The following is a 20,913-nucleotide window of genomic DNA, read 5'->3' on the forward strand; positions in this document are numbered from 1 at the left end:
AATCAATCATCATACACATTAACAAAAGTGAAAAACCACATGATCATCTCAATAGATGCAGAAAAGCATTTGACAAAATCCAACATCCATTCATGGTAGGAGAAAAAAAAAAAGCTCTTACCCAACTCATGTCTTAACCTAATAAAAGCCACTTACAACACACAACCATTATAATATTCAATAGAGAAAAGCTGAAAGCCTTCTCATTAAAATCTGGAACAAGACAATGATGCCCACTCTCACCACTTTCACTCAACAACATAGTATTGGAAGTCCTAGACACACCAATTAGACAAACAAAAGAAATAAAATATATCCAAGTTGGAAGAGAAGAGATAATAATGTCACTATATGCAGATGACATGATACAAAAACTATCTGAACTGATCAACAAATTCAGCAAAGTAGCAGTATACAAGATTAACATTCAGAAATCAGTTGCCTTTTTGTATACTAAGAAATATTTGAAAAGGAATATAAAAATGCAATACCTTTTAAAATCACTCAAAAGAATTAAATACCTAGGAATAAACCTGACCAAAGAGGTGAAAGACATATACTGAAAATTATAAAACATTAATCAAGGAAATGAAAGAGGATTCAAAGAAATGGAAAGATATTCCATGATCCGGGAGTGGAAGAATTAATAAAGTTAAAATTGCCATACTACAGAAAGCAATCTACAGATTTAATGCAATCCCTATCAAACTACCCATAGTATTTTTCAAAGAACTACAACAAACAATCCCAAAATTTATATAGAATCATAAAAGACCCACAATTGGCAAAGTAATCTTGGGGCATGGGGTGGGGGGAAGGATGGGAAGCAGGAGGCATAACTTCCAAACTTCAGACAATGTTACAAAGCTTCAGTAATCAAGAGGGTGTGTATAAAAATAGACAGGCCAATGGAACAGAATAGAGAACCCAGAAACAAATCCAGACATCTATGGTCAATAGATCTGCAACAAAGGAGGCAAGAATGTAAAACAGGAAAAAGTCTCTTAGGCGAGTGGTGCTAGCAAAACTGGACAGCTGCATGTGAATCAATGAAACTAAAACACACCCTCAACACCTTGCACAAAAATAAACTCAAAATGGCTTAAAGACTTAAACATGAGACAAGACACCAAAAAATTCCTAGAAGAGTATACAGCAAAACATTTCTCTGACATCAGTCACACAAATGTTCTCTTAGGTCAGTCTCCCAAGGCAATAGGAATAAAAACAAGAAAATAAACCAATGGGACCTAATCAAACTTACAAACTTTTGCACAGCAAAGGAAACTATAAAAAAAAAAAAAAAAGACAACCTATGGAATGGGAGCAAATAGTTGCAAATGATGCAACTGACAAGGGCTTAATCTCCAAAATATACAAATAACTCATACAACTCAACAGCAAGAAAACGAACAACCCAATTGAAAAATGGGCAGAAGAACTGAATAAACATTTCCGCAAAGAAAGCATAGGGATGGCCAACAGGAACATGAAAAAATGTTCAACATCATTATTAGAGAAACGCCAATCAAAACTACAATGAGTATCACCTCACAGTGGTCAAAATGGTTATGATTAGTAAGTCCACAAACAACAGGAGTTCCCATTATAGCACAGCAGAAACAAATCTCACTAGTATCCACGAGATGCAGGTTCAATCCCTGGCCTTGCTCAGTGGGCTGGGGATCTGGCATTGCCATGAGCTGTGGCATAGGTTGCAAACATGGCTAGGGTCCCACATAGCTGTGGCGTAATTTGGCAGCTGTGGCTCCAATTGGATCCCTGGCCTGGGAACTTCCATATGCCATGAGTGTGCCCCCCCCCGCCCCAAAAAATAAATAAGTCTACAAATAACAAATATTGGAGAGGGTGTGGAGAAAAGGGAGCCCTCCTCCCATTGTTGGTGGGAATATAAATTGGTACAACCACTAAGGAAAACAGTATGGAGATAGCTCAGAAAACTAAATATAGAACTACCATACAATCCAGCAATCCCACTCCTGGGCATATATCTCTACCAAAATTTCATTCAAAAAGATTCACGCACCTCTGTGTTCATTGTAGCACTATTCACAATAGCCAAGACATGAAAACCACCTTAATATCCATCAGATGAATGGATTAAGAAGATGTTGTACATGTACACAATGGAATACTACTCAGTCATAAAAAAGAACAAAATACTGCCATTTGCAGCAACAATGGATGGAACTAGAGATTCTCATACTAAGTCAGAAAGAGAAAGATAAATACCATATGATATCACTTACATATGGAACCTAATATATGGCACCAATGAACCTACCTTCAGAAAAGAAACAAACGCATGGACATGGCAAACAGACTATGGTTGCAAAGGGGGAGAGGGTGGACTGGGAGTCTGGGGTTAATAGATGCAAATGATTGCCTTTGGAATGGATGAGCAATGAGATCCTGCTATATAGCACTGGGAACTATATCTAGTCACTTATGATGGAGCCTGATGGAGGATAATGTGAGAAAAAGAATGTATATATGTATGTGTGACTGGGTCACTTTGCAGTATAGTAGAAAATTGACAAAACACTGTAAACCAGCTAAAATGGAAAAAAATAAAAATCATTCTTAAAGTTTAAAAAAAAGATTGGATGGAACATCTGTTGGTGGAAATGTAAACTAATACAACCACTTGGAGAATAGTACAAACGCTCCTTAAAAAACTAAAAGTAGAGTCTCCATTTGATATAGCAACCCCATATCTGGGCACATATCTGAAGAAAACACCAATTCGAAAAGATAATGCACCCCAATGTTCATGGCAGCATTATCTACAATAAACAAGATGTGGAAATAGAGTAAATGGCCACTGACAGATGAATGCACAAAGAGGACGTGGTACAAACATATGGAATACCACTCAGCCATGTGGAAACTAAATTATGACACAAACGAACTTATTTACAAAATAGAAACAGACTCTCATACACAGAAATTTTATGGTTACTAGAGGAGAAAGGGTGTGGAAAAGGAATATATTAGGAGTTTGGGATTAGCAGATACAAAGTACTATATGTAATCTAGATAACAAGGTCCTACTGTTTAGCACAGGAAACTATATTCAGTACCCTGTAATAAGCCATAAAGGAGAAAAACATGAAAAAGAAGATACACACATTAAATTACTTGCTGTATACCAGAAACACACACACAAACACAACATTATAAATCAACTAGACTTCAATTTAAAAAAAAAAAAAACCCACTGGATATAGCTTGTCTGAGAAAAATCAGTCCTTTTAATAAAGTTTCTAAATGAAATATTAATATGGTCTCTGAAAGTTCATATTTGTAAATATAACTTACATTGTAAACTATTGACATGGAAAATTTTTAGACCACTGAATGTAACTTTTATTTCAATGGCTGCACAAACTCCATATGGAAGTTCCCAGGCCAGGGACTGAAATCTCAGCCACAGCTAGAGCACCCTCAGATCCTTTAACCCACTGTGCCCACATGGAATCAAATCCATGCTTCCCCAGCAACTCAAGCCAATGCAGTGCCAATCTTAACCCACTGTAACACAGCAGGAACTCCAAATGTAACTTTTTAAAAACCATTTCACTGAGGTATGACAGGCAAACAAAAAGCCATACATATTTACTGTAAGCAACTTCATCAGTTTGGACATAAGCATACACTGGCAAAACCACAAGCTATGCCACAAATACATCACCTCCAAAAGTTCCCTCTCACACACACTCCCCCAATTTTTTGCGTGTGACGAGTACACTTAAAGATCTCAATTAGCAAAACTGTAAAACAGTACTGTCAACTACAAGCACGAGGGAGGACTGAAAGCAGGAACGGGAGAAAAAGGAAGGAGGCGGGGGGGCCACAAGGACCTCCTCTGGGGTCATTCTGAGCTTTGCTTCCATCTAAAGCCACTCCTTTCCCCTTCCAGGACTTCCTAGTTCTTTCTCTCTCCCCCTCTGGTCTACAGCTGCAACTTTTCAAATCCTCCTACAGACTCCTTAACCTCCAAAGACTCACAGCCCAGGGCTCATCAAGGTTTTATGCAGCTGGGGATGGGGATCGGGGGATGGGAGAGTTGTCTTTCAAAAAGACTTGCCGCGGGATCTTAATTTTGCAAATTTTACACTCCCTGAAAGCTCTAGGCTCTTCAGCGTCAAGATGAGCCTTCCTCAGGCTCCAACCAAAGAGTGTTCAACAATCTGCATGTTCCTTTCCCGGCGTATCCTTTTTGAGGGAGGATGGAAAACACCCAACATCTGGGGAAGGAACATGCTCTTTGGAAGAGAATAAAGCAGACGGTGGGGAGGGAAGGCAAATATCCCAAGCCGCCCGCGGAGATAAATTTCGGCCGAAAGCTGCACCCCCGCAAAGAGCTTCCCGTTTCTTCAGAAGCCTCTGCACTCTGGCTTCGCCCGGTCACCCCCGGCCAGACCTCTCCGAACTGACACTCTCCGTGCACTAGGTGGCTCCTGGTGGCCGCAAATCTGCGGCGACTTTTGGGAAATGGATAGCGGGGAGACAATCCCCCGCGCGGCCCCAAAGGGCCGGGGACCCTCTCTCTCCTCCCGGAGCGCTGCTGGCGCTGCTTTGAGCCCCTGGGGGAGAGAGGCCGGCAGCTGCAGGCATCCGGGTGGGTGGTAAACGGAAGCAGAGGAAGCAGGGGTGATCAAGGGGCTGGAGGAACTAGAGAAACCAGCCAAAGGCGAGGCGCTGGGGCGCTAAGCACGCAGGGGTTGGGGAGGCACAGGCCAAGGCGGCCCCGCGGCCGGAGCGCCCACCGTCCTGAACGTGACTCGGCCACCTTCCTGTTCCAGGTGCTCCTGACTAGTGCCGTCCGAGAGCGAAGGACCTTTCCCAGCCCCAGAGAGCCTGGCGTCACCTCCCCCCCGCCCCACACCACCCCAAGTCTTCCAGTCCCACTTTCCGGCCACCCACCAAGAGCGCACAGCCCCACTCCTGCGAGCCGCCACACCAGCGCGCCTTCCCCTCGCCGCACCCCAAACAAGCAGGGGAGGGTGTGGGGCGCCACCCCGTTCCTACTTACCCGCTGCCCATCCCGGCCTCCTCACTGTACTCACCGAAAACTCGTGGAGCCTGGGAAGAGACTGCACCTCATCCTCAAGAGGCCGCGGGGAGAACGAGTCACCCCAGCCACCGAGGTGCGAAGGCAAGAGGAGGCAGCGGCTCCCTCCCCGGCGGGATCTTTGGTCTGGAACCAACACCCTCACCCACCTCCAGTGCAGGGAGGGCCGCGGGAGGCACTGAGATCTCAACACTGCCCTGGATCAAGGGTTGGGCTCATAGCTCCTTCCCTAATGAAGGAATCACTACTGAGTGTGCCTGAGACCCCACACGTGGTGCCTTTTAACCCTCATTGCCAAGATATTTATTACCCGCGTGTATCAAGTGATAACACCTGCTGGGGGAGAGGGTCGTTCAATTCGATTTACTCAGAAGTCCTACAGCTAGTGCGAGGCAGTGTTGGAATTTGCAGGTCTAATTTCAAAACTTATATTTAATGCCTAATAGTCCCATTAAGATTGGATGGAACTTCTGATGGAAATGTAAACTAGTACAACCACTAAGGAGAACAACGGTATGGATGTCCCTTGAAAAACTAAAAGTGGAGTCACCATTTGATGCAGCAACCCACACCTGAGCACATATCTGAAGAAAACTCCGATTCGAAAAGATAATGCACCCCAGTGTTCATAGCAGCACCATCTGCAATAACCAAGACCTGGAAATAAAGTAAACGGCCACTGACAGATGAATGCACACAGGACATAGTGCATACCTATGGAATACTACTCGGCCATGTGGAAACTAAATTAATGACACAAATGAACTTACTTGCAAAACAGAAACTGCTGTATACCAGAAACTAACACAACACTGTAAATCAACAATTCAAAAAATAAAAATTAAAAAAAAACTATTGGATATAACTTGTACTGAAGAAATCAGTCCTTTTAAGAAAGTTTCTAAATGAAATGTTACTATGGTGTCCGAAATTTCATTTCCATAATTTACATTGTAAACCACTGACATGGAAAACTTTTAGACCAGTGAATGTAACTTTTATTTCAATGGCCACACCCACTGCTTATGGAATTTCCCAGGCCAGGGATTGAACCTCAGCCTGGGGCACCTTCAGATCTTTTAACTCACTTTAAGCCACCACAGTCAGATTCTTAAACCATTGCCAACACAACAAGAAATCCAAATGCAGCTTTTTTAAAAACCATTTTATTGAGGTATGACTGACACACAAACAAGCCATAAATATTCAATATAAGCAACTTCATCAGGTTGGAGAGAAGCATACAGTGGCAAAACCACAAGCTATGCAAACAAATACATCACCTCCTCAAGTTTCCTCTCACCCCCTCATATATATATATATACGTAATTTATGTATTTTTTTTTGCATGTAACACGTACACTTAAGGAAATTTTTCACTTGGCAAAATTTTAAATCTAAAAATACTACTGTTAACTACAAGCCTGAGTGAGGACTGGAAGCAGGAATGGGAGAGAAAGGAAGTGGGGGGGGGGGGACACGACAAAGGCTTCTCCCCTGGGGTCATCCTGACCTTTGCTTCCATCTAAAGCCACTCCCGCCCCACTTCCAGGACTTTCTAGTTCTTTCTCCCCCCCCCCTCCCCCCCCCCCGCCCAGCACCTCCATTACAGCTGCAACTTTTCAAATCCCCCCCCCCCCCAGACTCCTTAACTTCCAGTGATTCCAGCCTAGGGCTCATCAAGGCTTTATGCTGAAGAAAGCTGGGGCAGGGGAAGAGAAAGTTGTCTTTAGGAAAGACGGAGGGGGGGATCTTAATTTTGCAAGTTTTACACTCCCTGAAAGCGCCAAGTCTCCTTAGCGTCAAGGTGACACTTCCTCAGACTCCAACCAAAGAATGTTAAACTATCTGCATGTTCCTTTCCCGGCATATCCTTTTTGAGGAGGTCGGAAAATGCCCAGAATCCGGCAACAGAACATGCTCTTTGGAAGAGAATAAAGCAGACGTTGGGGAGGAAAAGCAAATATCCCAAGCCCCAGCGGAGCTAAATTTCGGACGAAAGCTTCCCCCACACACACACCCCCCGCAAAAAAAGCTGCCCCTTTCTTGAGAAGCCTCTGCACCACCCGGTCACACCTGCCCAGGCCTCTCCAAACTCCGACGCTTGCCTTGCACTAGGCGGCTTCTGGTGGCCGAAAATCTGCGGCGACTTTTCGGAAATGGGTAGCGGGGGGTCCAGCCCCCGCAGCCGGGTCCCGCGCGGCCCCAAAGGACGGGGGACCCTCTTTCTCCTCCCGGGACGCTGCTGGTGTTTCTTTGAGCCCCTGGAGGAGAAAGGTCAGCGGCTGCAGGCATCCGGGTGGGTGTGGTAGACAAAAGACGAGGGAACAGGGGTGACCGAGGGGCTGGATGAGCTGGAGGAACCAGCCGGAGGAACCAGCCGAAGGGGCCGCGCTGGGGCGCTGGTGCGCACCGGGGCTGGGGTGGCGCCTGCCAAGGCGGCCCCGCGACCAGGGCGCCCACCGCCCTGAGCGTGGCTCGGCTGCCTCCCCTTTCCAGCTGCTTTCGACTAGAGCCCTCCGCGAACCAAGGACCCTCAAAGCCGCGGCACCGGCGCGCCTTCCCCTCGCCGCACCCCAAACAAGCAGGGGAGGGTGTGGGGCGCCACCCCGTTCCTACTTACCCGCTGCCCATCCCGGCCTCCTCACTGTACTCACCGAAAACTCGTGGAGCCTGGGAAGAGACTGCACCTCATCCTCAAGAGGCCGCGGGGAGAACGAGTCACCCCAGCCACCGAGGTGCGAAGGCAAGAGGAGGCAGCGGCTCCCTCCCCGGCGGGATCTTTGGTCTGGAACCAACACCCTCACCCACCTCCAGTGCAGGGAGGGCCGCGGGAGGCACTGAGATCTCAACACTGCCCTGGATCAAGGGTTGGGCTCATAGCTCCTTCCCTAATGAAGGAATCACTACTGAGTGTGCCTGAGACCCCACACGTGGTGCCTTTTAACCCTCATTGCCAAGATATTTATTACCCGCGTGTATCAAGTGATAACACCTGCTGGGGGAGAGGGTCGTTCAATTCGATTTACTCAGAAGTCCTACAGCTAGTGCGAGGCAGTGTTGGAATTTGCAGGTCTAATTTCAAAACTTATATTTAATGCCTAATAGTCCCATTAAGATTGGATGGAACTTCTGATGGAAATGTAAACTAGTACAACCACTAAGGAGAACAACGGTATGGATGTCCCTTGAAAAACTAAAAGTGGAGTCACCATTTGATGCAGCAACCCCACACCTGGGCGCATATCTGAAGAAAACTCCGATTCGAAAAGATAATGCACCCCAGTGTTCATAGCAGCACCATCTGCAATAACCAAGACCTGGAAATAAAGTAAATGGCCACTGACAGATGAATGCACACAGGACATAGTGCATACCTATGGAATACTACTCGGCCATGTGGAAACTAAATTAATGACACAAATGACCTTATTTGCAAAACAGAAACAGACTCACAAACCTAGAAAATTTATGGTTACCAGAGGAGAAAGGGGGTGGAGAAGGGACGCATTAGGAGTTTGGGATTAGCAGATACAGAGGACTACATGTAAAATAGATAAACAACAAAGTTGCATAAAACAGATAATAAGATCCTACTGTTTAGCTCAGGGAATTACATTCAATATCCCAGTTTAAAAAAGAAAAAACATATTGGAGAAGAATATGAAAAAGGTTGGTGGGATGTATACGTATGTGTACTTATGTGTCTGTTTTTATAAATAAATTACTTGCTGTATACCAGAAACACAACATTGGAAATCAACCAGACTTCAATTTAAAAAAAAAAAAAGGCATTGGATATAACTTGTCTGAGAAAAATCAGTCGTTTTAATAAAGTTTCTAAATGAAATAGTAATATGGTCTCAAGTTTCATTTCTGTAACTATGATTTACACTGTAAACTATTGATACAGAAAGTTTTTAGACCACTGAATGTAACTTTTTTTTAATGGCCGCATCCACTGCATATGGAAGTTCCCAGGCCAGAGACTGAATCTCAGCCACAGCTGGGGCTCCCTCAGATCCTTTACCCCACTGTGCCCACATGGGATCAAATCCATGCTTCCCCAGCAACTCAAGCCACTGCAATGCCAATCTTAACCCACTGCAACACAGCACGAACTCCAAAAGGTAGCTTTTTTTTTTTAAACCATTTTATTGAGGTATGACGGACACACAAACAAGTCATAAATATTTACCATAAGCAACTTCATCAGTTTGGAGATCAGCATACACTGGCAAAACCACAAGCTATGCCACAAAAACACATCACCTCCAAAAGTTTTCTTTCACACGCACACCGCCTTGTTGTTGTTGCTTGCATGTGGCGAGTACACTTCACGATCTCACTTAGCAAAATGTTTAAGTCTAAAACAGTACTGTTAACTACAAGCACCAGGGAGGACTAGAAGCTGGAATGGGACAGAAAAGAGGGGGTGGTGCCACAGAGGCTTCCCCTCTGGGGTCTACTCGAGCTTTGTTTCAATCGAAAGCCACTCCCTTCCGCCTCAGGACTTCTAGTCCTTTCTCTCTCGCCCCCAAGCACCACCATTACAGCTGAATCTTGTGAAATCTCTCTACTTACTCTTAACCGCCAAAGACTTCAGGCCTGGGCTCCTCAAGCTTTGGCGCAGCAGACAGCTGGTATCGGGGGTCGGGGAGTGAGAGAGTTGTCTTCAAGAGAGATGGGGCGGGGAAACATCCTGATTTTGCAAATTTTACACTCCCCGAAAACGCGAGTCTCCTTAGCGTCAAGATGAGCCTTCCTCAGACTCCAACCAAAGAATGTTCAACGATCTGCATGTTCCTTTCCCGGCGTATCCTTTTTGAGGGAGGATGGAAAACACCCAACATCCGGGGAAGGAACATGCTCTTTGGAAGAGAATAAATGAAACTAAAGGCGAGGGGAGAACAGCAAACATCCCAAGCTCCTGCGGAGCTAAATTTCGGCCGAAAGCTGCACCCCCGCAAGGAGCTTCCCCTTTCGTGAGAAGCCTCTGCACTCTGGCTTCGCCCGGTCACCCCCGCCCAGGCCTCTCCGAGCTCCGACGCTCGCCGCACACTACGTGACTCCCGGTGGCCGCACATCTGCGGCGACTTTTGGGAAACGGATGGTGGGGGGCCTATCCCCCGCACCCGGGTCCCGCGCGGCCCCAAAGGACGGGGGACCCTCTTTCTCCTCTCCGGGGCGCTGCTGGTTTTGAGCACCCGGGGGGAGAGAGGCCAGCGGCTGCAGGCATCCAGGTGGGTGGTAGACAGAAGCCGAGGGAACAGGGACCATCAGGGGCGGGAGAAACCAGCCGAAGGCGCTGCGCTGCGGCGCTAAGCACGCGGGGGCTGGGGGGGCGCGGGCCAAGGCGGCCCCGCGGCCGGGGCGCCCACGGTCCTGAGTGTGGCTCGGCCACCTCCGCGTTCCAGTACTCTTGACTAGTGCCCTCCGCGAACGAAGGACCTGTCCCAGCCCTTGAGAGCTTGGCGTCGCCTGCCAAGCCCCCCCACCAGACAGACACAGACACACACACCCACCCCACCCCAAGGCTTCCTGTCTCAGTTTCCGGCCGCCCACCGGGAACCCACAACCGCAGCCCAGCGAACCCCTGCACAGGCGCACCTCCCCTCGCCGCACCCCAAACAAGCAGGGGAGGGTGTGAGGCGCCACCCCGTTCCTACTTACCCGCTGCCCATCCCGGCCTCCTCACTGTACTCACCGAAAACTCGTGGAGCCTGGGAAGAGACTGCACCTCATCCTCAAGAGGCCACCGGGGAGAACGAGTCACCCCAGCCACCGAGGTGCGAAGGCAAGAGGAGGCAGCGGCTCCCTCCCCGGCGGGATTGTAGGTCAGGGTCGTGGGTTAGAGCAGGGAGAGCCCCTGAGGCACTGAGATCTCAAACACTGCCTTGGATCAAGGGTTGAGCTCAGAGCTCGGTTCCCTAATCAAGGAACCCCTACTGAGTGTGCCTGAGACCCTACATATGGTGCCATTTAATCCTAACCAGTAAGAAATTTATTACCCGCGTGTATCAAGTGAGAACACCTGCTGGGAAGAGGGTAGTTCAATTTCATTTACTCAAAGTCCTGCAGCTGGTGAGAGGCAGCGTTGGCATGTCCAGGTCCAGTTCCAGAAGTTATATTTAAGGCGTACCAGTCCCTGTGGTAACCCTTTTTAGTAGTACAGAGACAATATGCATCCATTGCGAAAAACATGAAAAAGGAAAACAGACTCAAGAATAAAAGTCAATCACCTGCAATTGCAACCAGTACTTACATCACTCTTAGTTGACATTTTCCTATCTTTATCTCACATACAGGCATATTTGTGGAAATGCATGTAATACATATGTTTACAAAATCAAGCTCACTCTCTGTATTTTGTGCCATTAGCACTTAACACTACATAAGGGTCAGCTTTGACCTTTTATCTTTTTCTAGGATTTTTTTATTTCACATGGATTGGCAGCAGCAGAAAAACGGTTGAGACAGACACAAATTCCACGTTCCTTAAAATGCAATCATAGTTCATTAAAACTGCTCAGTGAACTAAAAGATTCAAGCAGTGAGTAAATTTGGTAAAGTGGCTTCCAGCAACCTATTTAGAAGACTCTTTATTTAATGATTTGTCTTTCATTAGGCAAACTGATCTAGGGAGAGGAGGAAAAGGAGGGAAAGAATAAGTAAAAGAGGAGTAGTTTTAAATGCATGTTCGTCAGCGATATAAAGGTGTAATGGAAACAAACCTTGGAGAGTGTAAGCCACATCTTGATTTTGAATGTTCTACTTTTGGTTTTCCCTGTGAAAGCAACTCCAGGACTTGCAGCTGGTAAGAAGGATCTGATGATGGAATGGCCCAATTTCCCCCTTAATTCCATCAATTCTGGCGTTTTAAATCAATGTCAATGTCAACCAAGACCAATGCCAGCCACGACTGCCCATAGAAACAGCAGACAAATGGAGTTCCTGCCATGGCACAGTGGGTTAAGAATGGGACTGCAGTGGCTCAAGTTGCTGCAGAGGTGTGGGTTCGATCCTAGTCCAAGGAGAATTGAGGCCTGTGGCTGAAGGGGGGGGGGGTGGTCAACCAGCTTGAGGTAGTAAGGCAGTGCCCAATGGCCCAAAAGTTTCCTGGAGTAAGGCTAATGATGCCTCTCCACTGCAGAATTTCAACCCCGCTTTCTACAGGAAAAACACAGCTGAGCCATAGCTTCGGTCTCCAGTGAGACCTAAAGAAGCAGTGTACCTGGGCTAAGAGATAGGGTCAACTGTTCCAGCCTCTTAGGATGTCAAAAAATCAACAAAGGGCAGAATGGTGGGGAACTGGACCATCCTAGATGATGTTTTTCAAAGTTGAATTGACTCTAATGTGGGAAAGATGCGAGGCAGGAGAACTAAGCCCTCTCTCTGAGATCGACTTACATCTACTTATTTTCATTTTCTATTTTTGAACATCCCAATAAAAGGGAGTTTTTGTTTTGTTTTTTTCTTAAGTGCAAGTGAGCAAAAGTACAAGATCCTGAGCTCTGGGATTCAAACTCTCTGTGCAAATATGGGTCCCAACATTTACTAACTTTGGGTCAATATCATCTCTAAAACCTTGTTTTTTTCACCTGGAACGTGAGGGCAAGTAAGAGCACAGATCTCCCTTGACTTATGATGGTGTTACACCCTGATAAATCCACTGTAAATTGAAAATATTGTAAGTCAAAAATGCATCGAATAGATTTCACCTACCAAACATCATAGCCTAGCCTACCTTACTGTGCTCAGAACACTTACATGGACCTACAGTTGAGCAAAATCATCTGACACAAATCATCTAGCACAAATATTTATTCTATAAGAAAGTGTTGAGTTTCCATTGTGGCTCAGCAGGTTCCGTGAGGATGTGGTTTTAATTCTGGCCTTGCTCAATGGGTTAAGGATCCATGTTGCCACAGCAGGTCACAGCTGTAGCTCGGATACTGTGTTGCTATAGCTGTGGTGCAGACCACAAGTGTAGCTCTGATTTGACACCTAGCCCTGGGAACTTCCATGTGCCAAAAGTTTGACTGTAAAAAGGAAAAAAAAATGAAAACAAAGCCCAAAGGATGGGATAACACATTTTCAAATCATCTAACAACAATCTAGTATATCTAGAATATGTTTTCTAATAACTAAAAGAATAAAGTGATGAACAACTCATACTAAAATTGAAAAAAAGAATGGTTGTATGGGTACAGGATGCTTGTAAGTCTATCTGTTTTCTCCCGTGATCTCATGACTTGGAGCTGCAGCTGCCACTCCCAACATAAAAAGAGTATCGTATGGCATATCACTAGCCCAGGAAGAGATCAAAATTCAAAATTCAGAATGTGGTCTCTAAAGAATGTTTATCACTTTTGCACCATCAAAAAGTCAAAAAATTGTGTCAGACCACTGTAAGTTGGAGACCATCTGAACCTGCCTCAGAGTTAACAGGTAAAGTGCTTTCCAAAATGCCTACAACAAAAAAAGTACTCAATAATTGTCTATTGTTATTTTTTAAGGTAGAAACTTACCAGCAAGGAAGAACAAGTGCCAAAAAGAAAAAGAGTGGCTGTTCAAGAGTTTTTGTGTCTTCTTGCTGTAAAAGGATTATTTTGACTTTTTAAATCAAATACCTGGTGAAATTATAATTCTAATACTCACAGTTAATTTCTAATTCTCTGCTTTCAGAAACATTGATGGACACAAATATAGTTTTCCTCCATCTTGCATATAGATTGATCACACCTTTTTCCTATGTTTAATGGACTAACTCTGTCCACTAACTCTGTCCATTAAACCTAAAAATTCAATTAACAGACGCAAGAGTCTGCTTTGTGCTGGGCACTCAGAAAATGAATGAGGTCTGGTTCCCATTCTCCTTACTCTCTCAGTCTAGTTGGAGAGCCAGACAAGGACCCCATAGGGTTGACTTTAAGCCCAAAAAGACCATGCTTAATGCTCATGACATCTTCGATAGTGGCTCATATTTTATGAGTATAAAAGATATTTTTAACCTAAGAATTTAGAAAACAGAGGGAATCCAAGAAGGCAGTTTAGACCCCACAAAATGACAGCGATTAGAAACTTTGGCAATTGGGAGGGGGGGCAAGACAGTGGTATAGGAAGACCCGGAACACACCACCTCCCACGGACACACCAAAACTGTAACTACTTACAGAGCAGCTATCTAGGAGAACAGCCTGAAGAATAATTGAGAAAACCTTCCACAACTCAAGACATAAGGAAGGAACCACAATGAGATGAGTAGGAAGGGCAGAGTCAAGGTATAGAAACAGCAACCCACACCCCTGGGTCAGCAACCCACAAATGGGAGGATAATCAATCATCCAAGGAGCAAGGGGTCCGAGCCCCACATCAGTCTCCCCAGCTCAGGAATGCTGCACTAAGAACCCTCCAGAAGGTCTGGCTTTGAAAATGGGGGTGGGGGTGTGGAGGTATTTTCAGGAGCTGGAGGATTAAAGAAACACAGTCCACTCTTAAAGGGCACACACAAAAATCTCACATGCTCCAAGGCCCAGAGCAGAGGCAGTAGGTGTGTGGGTCAGACCCACTTGCTGCTCTTAAAGAGCCTCCCAGAGAGGCAGGAGGCAACTGGGACTCCCCTTGAGGGTGGAGATGCTGGTGGTGACCTGACCATTTGGGGGGAGCTCATTCTATGGTGATAACACCAGCGCTGGCAAGCAGCATTTGGAATCCTCCTTCTAGCCTATTAGCAATACACTCTTTGACATCAGTCTTAGCAATGTGGTTTTGGATCGGTCTCCTCAGGCAAGGGAAGTAAGAGCACAATTAAAACAACGGAGCTACATCAAACCAAAAAGCTTTTGCAAGCTGTAACAAAATGAAAAGGCTGCCTATGAATGGGAAAAGATAACTGCAAACAATATCTCTGATAAAGGGTTAATATCCAAAATATACAAAGAACTCGTACCACTCAACATTAAAAAACAAACAAACAAACCAACAACAACAACAAAAAAAACCTGATTTACAAATGGGCAAAAGATGGGAATTCCCCTTGTGGTCCAGTGGAAATGAACCCGACTAGGAGCCATGAGGTTGTGGGTTCGATCCCTGGCCTCACTCGGTGAGTTAAGGATCTGGCGTTGCCATGAGCTGTGGTGTAGGTTGCAGACGAGGCTCGGATCTGGCATTTCTGTGGTTGTGGTGTAGGCTGGTGGCTACAGCTCCTAGCCTGGGAACCTCCATATGCTGTGGGTTTGGCCCTAAAAAGACAAAAAAAAAAAAAAAAAAAAAAAAAGGCAAAGAATCTGAATAGACGTTTCTCCAAAGATATATAGATGGCCAACAGACATGTGAAAAAATGTTCAACATCACTGATCATCAGGAAAATGCAAATCAAAACCACAATGAGATACCACCTGACACCTATGTACTGTTTATGGGATTATAAATTAGTGCAACCACTATGGAGAACAGTATGGAGGTTCCTCCAAAATTAAAAATGTTACCATATGATCCAGTCACTTCACTTCCGGTGTTTATCTGAAGAAAACGGAAGATAGAAGCACAACAGTGTTCACTGCAATATTATTTACGATAGCCAAGATACTGAAGCAGCCTAAGTGACCATCAAAAGATGAACAGATAAAGAAGATGTGGTGTGTATATGCCTGGAATATTACTTAGTGATTTAAAACATGAAATCTTGCCGTTTTCATCAACACAGATGGATCCAGAGGGTGTTATACCAAGTAAAATAAGTCGGAGAATGACAAATACTGCAGGATCTCACTTACATGTGGAATAAAAAAAAAATCTGTATACACACACACACACACAGGAGTTCCCATCATGGCACAACAGAAAGGAATCCAACTAGGAACCATGAGGTTTGATGTGGCTTGGATCTGGCCTTGCTGTGTCTGTGGCATAGGCCAGTGGCTACAGCTCCAATTAGACTCCTAGTCTGGGAACGTCCATATGCCCATATGCCACTGGTATGGCCCAAAAATAAAAAAAATAAAAAAGACAGAAAAACAAAAACAGACTCAGACCCATAGATACAGAGAACTAACAGGTGTTTGCCAGACGGGAGGTGAGGGGAGTCAAATAGGTGAAGGGGATTAAGAAGTATGAACCTCCACTTATAAACTTAATAAACCATGGGTGCCTAATATAAGCATAAGGAATATGGTAAATAATATTATAATAACTTTGTATGGGGACAGATGGATTACTAGACTTATTGTGGTGACCGTTTCATACTATATGCAAATGTAAAAATCACTGTGTAGGACACCTGAAGCCAACAGAGTATTGTACATCAGCTGTACTTCAATAAAAAGAAAAAGGAAACAAATATACAAGTATCTTTAGAATGTAAGAAATCAGAGAAACCATTTGTTGCCAATTTATATTAGGAAAAAATTGTAAACACCGTATTATTCTACAGTGTTGCCCAAACCTGAGGTGAGATAAGCAATATCACGGTTTGTGAGGTTTTAAGCTAATAGCACGTTTCTGGAGAACAATTTGGAAATATAAAGAGCTCTAAAAAATGTTCACACCCAGTCATTTCAATCATTTAAATTGTAATAAACAATTTGAAATGTGTAAAGATCCTTAAGCAAACATTTCTCAAAGTCTGCTGTGGCTAAAAAACTAAGTCCAGCATTAAGGGACATGATTAATTTTATAATCTATATTATTTTATGCAGTCATTCAAAATATTTGAAACAATCAAATGCAATGTGTAAACCTGTATTGAATCCAGGATTAAATAAATATATGCAGAGAGAATTGGGGGTAAACAAGAAGCTTAGGCAATAGCAGCAGATGGTGGATGCTGAAGGAAATGAGAACAACAGGCTATTCATACAGCTGCATTGAGGCTGAGGATGACAGATTTGTAATGCAACAGTTTTGCCGGTGGGAGGAAATCATGGAGACAATGTACAAGAAAATGTAGCCTTGGGAGTTCCCTTCCTGGCTCAGCAGTAATGACTTGTAGCCATGAGTACTCAGGTTCCATCCCTGGCCCAGCTAAGTGGGTTAAGGATTCGGCTTTGCCATGAGCTGTGGTGTAGGTCACAGATGTGGATCAGATCTGGTGTTGCTGTGGCTGTTGTAGTAGCCTGGAAACTTCCATATGCAGTGGATGGGGCCCTAGAAAGACAAAAAAAAGAAGACAAAGGCAGAAAGGCAGGCAGGCAGAAAAGAAAATACAGTCTTAACCACAAAATCCATAGAGATCCTCGGCCCTGTGTAGGGGTGGGTATCAAAGGACTGAGTGATCCCAATGCTAAAATATCGCTCATCTGAATTCAAGGCCAGGAGGAAGCCAGAGAATCAGAAAGGGATGGCTATAAGCAGAGCCAGATGGCCTCTCTATCAAATGGTTTAAGGAAAATCGTAGAGGAACATGAAGAGCGGGAGAAGATGAAGGAAGGGGCTGAAAGAAATCATTTATGAAAAAGGGAAGAGAGGCTAGGCCTGGAAGGGAGAGCATGCCTAGCCCCCAGTCTAGCTAGTTTCCATTTGCCTGAAGACCATTTTCCTATGGAGCAGTGATTTTCAAACCTGGAGGGCACACCAATCACTTAGGGATCTTGTTAAAATGCTGGCTGTAACCCAGTAGGTCTGAGACTAAAGAGCCTGCATTTCTAATGAGCTCCAGGCAATGGTAAGCCTGTTTGTCCTCAAATTTGGCTGCATATTAAAACCACTTGTGGAGTTTTCAGCACAGCACCAGTGCTCAGGCTTCACACTAAGAATGACTGAATCTTGGAGCATGGTGCCTAGGCATCAGTGTTTTTTAAAGCCCCCCAGATGATTCTAGCCTCAGCCAGGGCTGAGAAACATCACTCTAAGGAAAGAGAGTGATTCCTGAGTCTCATTACTTCCAGTATAAATGCTCACCAACCTTCTCTTTCATTACCATGGCTATCCATGCTGGTCTCCTAGAAGCCCCTCCATCTCCCCTCTGTTAGCCTCTCCCCCTCTGTTCTCAAGCCATCAAGGTTGGAGACAGGCTGGGAGCCAAGACAGTACCAGTGCCTTATTCCTTCCTCCACCCCAGGCCCACCCAATCTCAATGGTTTTAATTAAGCCCCCTCCCCACCATCACCACTACCTATCATGATGACCAGGGATGGGTGCCCAGTGTGTGGACCCCAGCTCCAAACTTGCTCTTGCGTCTCAGCCCACTATCCCACCTGCTCCTTGATGGAGGATAATCAGCTGTCACAGGGAAGTTCTCAGTCACTCAAGCCCTAGTCCTAAGAAACCCAACTTATTCCAGTCCCTCACCTAACTCACAAGTTCCTTCCAGGATTTGATTTGGTACTCCAAGAGTGAGATAATAAATGAGGAGCCAAGTAGTGTAGTATATACTATGGATCTATGGAACATCATCTTCCGCTCCCAATGGAGCTACCAAAAGACAACACTGAGAAGCCATCCTGGTCCCTTTGCAGTAATTCCAGATGAATTACAAGGAGTGGTGGCTGACAAGAGAGTAACCTACCTAAGGGCAAAACCATTTCTGTGTTATTCCATTGTTTCCTGCAATAGAACACAGTGCCTACATATATGCATATATATGTATATATATGATGTATTAAGTGTGTGTGTGAATGGATATAAAGGTTTGTGACAAGAGAACAGAATTTCTAACCTCAGACCCTCAACTGATCAGAAAGCAAATAGTAGATGGATGATGCTGAACACTAGTTTCTGACTTGTAGCAGAAGTTATCCAATACAAAACATGGCGCGCGTGTGTGTGTGTGTGTGTGTGTGTGTGTGTGTATACTTAGAATTTACGTGTTTGTGCTTGAGTGAAAAATACACAGAAATAGGAGTTCCCGTCATGGCGCAGCAGAAATGAATCCAGCTAGGAACCATGAGGATGTGGGTTCAATCCCTGGCCTCACTCAGTGGGTTAAGGATCCAGCGTTGCCATGAGCTGTGGTGTAGTTCACAAACACAGCTCGGCTCAGATCTGGTGTTGCTGTGCCATAGACCAGAAGCTGTAGTTCCAGTTCTACCACTAGCCTGGGAACCTCGATATGCTGCAGGCACAGCCCTAAAAAGACAAAAAACAAAAAACAAACAAACAAAAAAAAAACACGGAAACATATTTTATCCCCTCAATGCTAAAATTCACTAAACAAGCTATAGAAGTATTACAGGTTAACTGTTAGCAGAGAATAAATTTCTTTCACAAGGATAAAACAAATTTTGGTAATTTTCCAAAAGACCTTCTAACCTGTCCTCTCCATTCTCTATCTTTCCTACACACTGGAGACCTCCAATCCTATCTTTCTTGGATGATGCAGCTTCTAGCCAGGATGGAAAACAGTGTGGAGATTGGAGGGAAGAAACTGACTGGCATGGAGGACTGGGAGTTAGAAAACGAAAGGCTGTGGAAATCCTAGCCACAGCAATCAGACGAACAAGAGAAATAAAAGGTATTCAAATTGGAAGAGAAGAGGTAAAACTGTCACTGCATGCAGATGACATGATATTATATAGAAAACCCTAAGGACTCAACCCAAAAACTACTCAAACTGATCAACAAATTCAGCAAGGTAGCAGGATATTTAAGATTAACATTCAGAAACAGTCGTGTTTCTGTACACTAACAATGAAATATTAGAAAAGGAACATGAAAATACAGTACCTTTTAAAACTGCACCCCCCAAAAAATCAAATACTTGGGAATAAACCTGACCAAGGAGGTGAAAGACTTATATGCTAAGAACGGGAAAACATTAATCAAGGAAATTAAAGGATTCAAAAAAAATGGAAAGATATTCCCATGCTCCTAGGTGGGAAAAATATTGCAAAAATAGCCATACTACCCAAAGCAATCTACAGATTCAATGCAATCCCTATCAAATTACCCATGACATTTTTCACACAACTGGAACAAACAATCCAAAAATTTATATGGCACCACAGAAAACCCAGAATTGCCAAAGCAATCCTGAGGAGCAAAAACCAAGCAGGAGGCATAACCCTCCCAGACTTCAGGCAATATTGCAAAGCCACAGTCATCAAGAAAATGTGGTACTGGTACCAAAACAGACAGACCAATGGAACAGAATAGAGAACCCAGAAATAAACCCAGACAGCTATGGTCAATTAATATTTGATAAAGGAGGCAAAAATATAAAATGGGGAAAAGACAGTCTTTTCAGCAAGTATTGTTGGGAAACCTGGACAGCTGCATGTAAAACAATGAAACTGGAACACACCCTCACACCATACACAAAAATAAAGCCAAAATGGCTTAGAGACTTAAATGTAAGATAATAAATACACCATCAAACACCTAGAAGAGAACACTGGCAAAACATTCTGATATCAACCTTACAAATGTTTTCTCAGGTCAATCTCCCAAAGCAAAAGAAATAAAAACAAAAATAAACAAATGGGACCTAATCAAACTGACAAGCTTTTGCACAGCAAAGGAAACTATATTAAAAAAATTAAAAAAGGAATGGGAGAAAATAGTTTCAAACAATGTAACTGACAAGGGCTTAATCTCTAAAATATACGAACAATTTATACAACTCAACAGCAAAAAAGCCAAAAACCCAATTGAAAAATGGGCAAAAGACCCGAATAGACATTTCTTCAAAGAAGACACACAGATGGCCAACAAGCACATGAAAAAATGCTCAACATCCCTGATTATTAGAGAAATGCAAATCAAAACTACCATGAGGTACCACCTCACACCAGTCAGAATGGCCATCATTAATAAGCCCACAAATAACAAGTGCTGGAGAAGGTGTGGAGAAAAGGGAACCCTCCTGCACTGTT

General features: G+C 44.3%; 1 pseudogene across 1 annotated transcript in view; it reads right to left on the reverse strand.

Annotated features, from left to right (window-relative positions):
* The window catches only part of LOC110257241 (uncharacterized), a 128,028-nt pseudogene that overhangs the window by 97,772 nt on the left and 9,343 nt on the right, over positions 1-20,913 (reverse strand). Inside the window, exon 1 of the transcript XR_014831229.1 lies at positions 5,094-5,374. The product of XR_014831229.1 is annotated as an uncharacterized LOC110257241, transcript variant X1 (transcript). Of the gene's footprint in view, positions 1-5,093 lie in introns of the transcript that reaches the window.

This window comes from Sus scrofa, chromosome 16 (genome assembly GCF_054392235.1).
Source record: "Sus scrofa isolate SSC_HxYL_T2T_F1_AM1 chromosome 16, Sscrofa_HxYL_maternal_Yorkshire_Landrace_v2.0, whole genome shotgun sequence".
NCBI classification, from domain to species: domain Eukaryota; kingdom Metazoa; phylum Chordata; class Mammalia; order Artiodactyla; family Suidae; genus Sus; species Sus scrofa.